This window comes from Arachis hypogaea, chromosome 19 (assembly GCF_003086295.3).
Source record: "Arachis hypogaea cultivar Tifrunner chromosome 19, arahy.Tifrunner.gnm2.J5K5, whole genome shotgun sequence".
NCBI classification, from domain to species: domain Eukaryota; kingdom Viridiplantae; phylum Streptophyta; class Magnoliopsida; order Fabales; family Fabaceae; genus Arachis; species Arachis hypogaea.
In genome coordinates, this window is record NC_092054.1 from 146,461,332 (window position 1) to 146,467,523 (window position 6,192).

The following is a 6,192-nucleotide window of genomic DNA, read 5'->3' on the forward strand; positions in this document are numbered from 1 at the left end:
TTACCACAACTATGGTAGAATTTTCACAATCTTTTTCAAATATTACAAACACCAGTTCCCTAGGATTCTTCCTAATTCTGTCTGGGATGACCCAAGCTTCTAACCAAGCTTGTTTTGACTAGGTTTACTCCCTATACTTTCAACACTAATTGCTCACCCAACTTAGTAAGAGAAATCTTTTAGGCTCATGATTACAAAACAGAAATACATCAAAAGAATTTTGACATAATGATGACTTTTCTCTCCAAATTAACTCTTGTTGTCTTTTCTCTCAAATAGTTTTTTTAAACACCTCACAAATTGCCTTTTACCGTGAGAAATTAAAGAAAGATAAATTGAGAAAGCAAGATATACAATGTAACCTCATGAAGGAGAAGAAATATGGTAGCTTGAAAGCTATGTAAAAACCAGATTTCATCCTCTCTCAAATTGTCTTTCAACTTGACAGAATGCTCCCTTTAATGTAAGTGCATTACTTCCAAAACTTTAAGTAGAGTCAACTCTTGAGCATTGAACTAGCTGAATTTTTCTTCTTCTCCTAAGAAAATCAGAATAGAAGATCAGAGTAGAGTGGCGTAGAGGTAGAGGGGATGGGCAGCAACAATAGGATCAAAGTCATGATGCATTCAAAGTATTTTTGCAAGATCAACACCCTTAATCTTAAGCTTTGACCCCAAGTTTAGTTTCTAGCCATTGATTTGAAACATAAAAAGTAACTTCCATTTTCTTCCTCTTTCCCAAATGGTGGTGGCTGAGATATTGTAGCCTCAACAAGTCATTTGACTTGCACAAGAATGATAATACAACTACTGCTCTTTGTTTCTGAGTCACACTTCAGATTTTAATTTGACTTTGTCTCAAATATTTTACTTTTTTCTCCTTTCCTCTTTGATGTTGATTGAAAAGTGAATTACTTTTCCTTTGATTTTGGTTTTTCTTGAATTGATGAGCCTCCAGCTACAACAGAAATCTTATCCTTTATTAAACCAATGGGCTGGGCTTGGTTGGTGGTATATGATTACATTGTTTATCCATATACCAGCCTTATTTTTGTTTTTGTCCACACCACAACAAATATAGCTTTTAGCAACGCCAAAATCTGCAACGCCTTAAAATAGTTCTCTTAGATGGTTTTAGATAACGGTTTTTTATGTTACTATTGAAGTTCAATTTTTTATTATTTTAGAACAATAAAATAAAACCGTTCTCTTTGACTCTTTTGAAAAACAATTTTATAACCGTTACAAGGATTTATTTTAAGCAACGGTTTTTAATGTTGTTTAAATAATTGTACAAAAGACACACTTAAAAACCGTTGCCTAAGTTGCTATACTTTAAAACTGTTCTATTAGATAGTTTTAGAGAACGGTTTTTACAATATTGCAGTTGAAATTCAATTTTTCATTATGTTATAGCAACAAAATAAAACTATTTTCTTTGACTATTTTAAAGAATGGTTTTATAACTATTACAACAATTTTTTTATCAAGCAACAATTTTTTAATATTTAAATAATTATGTAAATTAAAAAATACATATAAAAACAGTTCTCTATAAATATTAAATTAGTAGAACACTCAAAATTTATTGCTATAAAAAAATAACAAATATTATTTATGAAAAATAAATTTAAAATAAATTTATACCAAATATTATTTTTTGTTTCATTCCCTAATAACATATTTTTACACTTAAATAAATTTTTGAGAAACTCCCTTAGCTTAAGAACAAAACACAAAGCTCTCCTTCTACTAGCCCTAACCCACTATAACCCACCACTCATCATCAGAGCTTGGCCATCATCGCACAAAATTAGCTTCACGCAGCCCTCACCATCTAGTCCTAACCCGCCGTCGAAGAAAGCAGTTTGTGGTGCGTCGTGACTGCGTCTCTGCTCTCCTTGCTGCGTGGGTCGTTGCTGCTTCTCCCCTCTCCTTGTCGTGTGGTCGTTGCTGCCTTGGCCGTCGATGCTTTTCCTCGTTGTTTATGGGTTGTCACCTCTTCTGCTTTTGCTTTGCTGCTTCTGCTATCACACTGTCGTCTGCCCCTCTGGACATCGTTGCTTCTGAATCGCATCCTATCACTGGTTTTCTGCCTCCTCGTTATGGCTCAACCTCTGTTTAGGTAGCTCAAGTGTCCCTTGTTTTATGATTTTAATTGATTTAGTTTCTGTTTTGATTTGAATATTGATTTGGTATAATTATGCCTATTTTGGTCACTGATTTTCTGGCTGGAAATGAATTTTCTGTTTTGGTCACTGCTCTGTTTCGGTCATTGATTCAAAATAGGAAAATATTAATTATGTTTTGGCTAGAGCAAATAATATTGATTTTGTTGTTAATTTTTGGATGTCATAGACCAGAAAAAAATTTTTTTTGATTCACTAAGTATATAATTGTTGATTTCTTGATAGGCTTGTTAAGAGATAGGAAATTTAGTAACATTAGTATTAGGATTATTGTTATGAATTGCTTATATTTTTATTCTTTGCTGTTGTTGTAGTTTGTATCTTTAAAATCAGATTATTGCAATCAAATAGTCACAACATAAGTTCACAAAATTAGAATAATAATGATAGCAGGAAGTTTTTGTACATATCCTTTTCAATAGTGCCTGATTTTTGGGTAAATCATTTGATTATGGTGTTAAGATATGATCTTCTAATTCTAAAGTTAATTCATTTTGTGTTTATGATTTTAGTTCTTTAATTCATTTAATGTTATTGTTGTTTCAATTGGTGTAATCTGTTGCTGGAAATAACATAAATATCCTTTCGAATAATTACTAGTGTTTACAGTGATTGCATTGGGTGTGAATTTGTTGCTGAATAATTTGAAACTCTCTTTGCTTTTTGCCTGGTTTTGTGACTTTTCAAGTTCAAATTTCTAATAAGAAAAATGGAGATATGAGAAATTTGGGGAAAGGAGATATATATTATTTTAAAGCTAGTATTATTACCTGCTCTCTCTATAATAGTTTGGTATGGTTTCTAAAATATTGAGTATGAAAATGGTGACGAAAGTTGCTGAGAAATGAAATTCATCATAGTATGAATATACACCAGCACTTGATACTTGGATAGTTGGATGCAAAGATTAGATGATATACATTATTTTTCCCTTGTTACCTTTTCACTTTGAAGTCTTGTTTATCTTTGTTCAAACCTTATGATGCGTCTGAGAAGTTGCGGTGTGGTGCTGTCCCTCAACAACACTTGCTTTATTTTGCTGACTATCATCTATTCTTTTAAAATAGAGGGATAGGATTCAACAGTTCTAGTGATAATGGAGGAGAATAAATGACACTTCATAAACATGAGAGTGGCTAAGGGAAATGGACAATAACAAAATTACCAAGCCATACTAGTGTCTGTAATTGTTTTTCACTCTACAAAATTACCCATGGAGAGATTGATTTCTAGCTATTTTTTTCTTTCTTGCCTCAATATGTTTGCTTTTCTGTGAGAAAATATAATTTAAATTTAATTACCAAATATCTTATTTATGTAAAATTTGGGTAGTTTAGTAGCCGGCCCAATTGGCAACAAGAACTGAGAGGAGAGGATTGAATGAAACCATGCGATGAGCCATCTCACAAGATTGATTCAATCAGGGGTATCAAGTTCAATTCTCCTTAGCACAGGAACTTATCCACGCTTACTGTGTAGAACAGTACTTGTATTCCTCTTTTTAGTAATTGTTTTATCTCCTTTCAATTTTGCATTGTTAATGTTTGCTACCCCCATCTCTATGTAATTGGTTAATAAATGGAATGGAATCTTTATTCACTCTTTTAATTTTGTCAGCAGGTTTTGTTTTATGGTGCATCAGTTTCTTTGTACATTTCAGCAACCAAATAATAAGCCCATACTTAATTTATAGTATTTTCTTTGATGTGGTCAAATGATATATATTTTTAGTCTAATTGTGTAGTTACTCTTTTTTTTAATTATTCTTATTTTTCTTCAAATTAACATAGGCACATCTGCAAGCTGAGAATAAAAAGTCTAAAAAAACCAGCAATTAGAGCTTTCCAATCTATATTTAGGAAAGAGAAGGTAGGGTGAGTGTGATGTCACGAAAGAATTACCATACCAACTTTATTCAAGAAAAATGAAGAAATTGCCACCCTTAAGCAGCAACATGCAAAAGAGAAAGCAACCTTAGAGGGTAAGGTTGATGTGATGCAACAAGAAGTAGATGAACTAAAATCTCAGCAACTAAAAAGTTCAGGAGTAGACCTTGAGATGTTAACTGCTCAACTAGGAAGTACTTCAGGCAATCCGAACAATGATGCTAATGAGGAGGTATCCTGTGTTGTTAAAGTTTTTATAAGTTATCATATCTTAAATAAGGGTTGATTTATGTTGATGTTGATTCTATTGTTTTGTATATCCAAATAGAGGAATGTTATATATATGTTTGTCCTCCTCTCTCTCTCAAACATTTTCTTAGTAAGCATTATTAGTATTAGAAAGGTGTAGCTTTATATTTGATTTACTATTTTTTATTTTGTTTACAGGAAAACATATCGAAGGGAAAACAAATTTGAGAGTAAAAGTCATAAAATTGTGGACATGATGATAAACTTACTCGCTACTTGGTTACTTCAACTCTCTTTTGTTATTGAATATTTTGCAAAGATGATATAGTTAGAGGTCGTTATGACTTAGACTAGTATTATGACATTTTGAAAAGTGATGATGTTATAATTAGAAGTGGTTATGACTTAGAGTAGTATTATGGTATTTTGCAATAATGCTATAATGTGATTGTGGATTTTACAGAATACTTTATAAATCAAATTTGATGGTAAATATTCAATTAGTTTCATTTAGTAATTTAATTCAAATAGTTAAGGTTATTTATTGACACTAAATAAAAAAAATAGTTGGAATACTAATTTCAATGCAATATGAGAAGACTATTGTAAATAAAAAATATATATAATTACAAAAAAATCTTTGTCAAAAGTCACAAAGTCAACAGTGTTAAAACCGTTATCAAAGGCAGCTACAAAATGGTAACGGTATTAAAACCGTTGCAAAAAATAACACAAAAGACAACAGTTTGTAACCGTTCTTAAAGTCATCAACTAAGGGCAACGGTTTTAAAACTGTTGTCTTTATTAATAACATAGCTACAACAGCGTAAAACCGCTGCCTATTCAGTTATAGTTCTAAACCGTTGCCTATCCAGTAACGACTCTAAAACAGTAAAACTGTTCTTTAAAAATTATTTTCAAAACTGTTATCTATGCCAGTAACAAGGGCAACGGTTTTTTAGTTGCCGTTGCCTTAGGTAAAAACTGTTGCCTATTAGCATTGGTAACGGCTGCATATACCACAGGTAAAAAACCGTTGCCTAAAATTTTAGGAACGGTTTTTTGATTTATAACAATAGTTTTTCGACCGTTACGAAAACTCTTATTTGTTGTAGTGCAAGTAGCAACATCATGAGTAAATTATTTTTCTTATTGGGCTGCTCAAACTAACATGGGCTTTCACTATGAACACACACATCAAATAAATCTTTTGGGCTTTCAACCTAACCAAATATATGTTTGTCATCACCAAAATAAAGTTTATTATTTCCTAAACTCAACAGGTACTGATGCCAAAAAAGTATCCTACACTGAATCTTAGACTTTCAAAGAGCAAAAGAAGAAGGATCTTGTGCTTCTTACTTGGCTAGTTGCCTCCATCTCCAACCCGTTCAAGAATATAGTTGTTCAGTGCACTGAATTTCATGAGGCGTGGATCATTATCCAATCTTACTTCACCACCACATCTAAAACTAGAATTTAAAGCCTACAGTCACAATTGAGATCTGTGAGAAAAATTAGTTCAATAAAGGAATATCTTGAGAATATTCAAAAGATTGTTGATGCATTCTTTTTTATTGGATATCAAGTTTCAAATGATGATTATATCTAGATTATCCTTGATGGACTTCTAGAAGAATATTTCGGCTACATCTCTTCTGTAATGTTTAGACTATCTTCTTTCACTATAGTTGAGGCATAATCATTCTTAAAAGCATACGAAAATATGCTAGATCACTTCAAGCCGCCAGAATCAAGTATACTAATGGCAAAGTTAACTCAATAATCTATGTTCTTTAACAATAATAGCAGAGGTACTTTTGCTTGTCGATGAAGATGTGACAGATTTGGAAGAAGAGGAAGATTTAC

The 6,192-nt window shown here is 31.9% G+C and overlaps 1 long non-coding RNA gene across 1 annotated transcript; it reads left to right on the forward strand.

The window, feature by feature from the left end:
- Positions 1-1,706: 1,706 nt before the first annotated feature.
- Positions 1,707-4,826, forward strand: LOC112778925 (uncharacterized). Its single transcript, XR_003190582.3, has 3 exons — positions 1,707-2,124; positions 3,979-4,306; positions 4,522-4,826. It is a non-coding gene; the product is annotated as an uncharacterized lncRNA (long non-coding RNA).
- Positions 4,827-6,192: the final 1,366 nt, after the last annotated feature.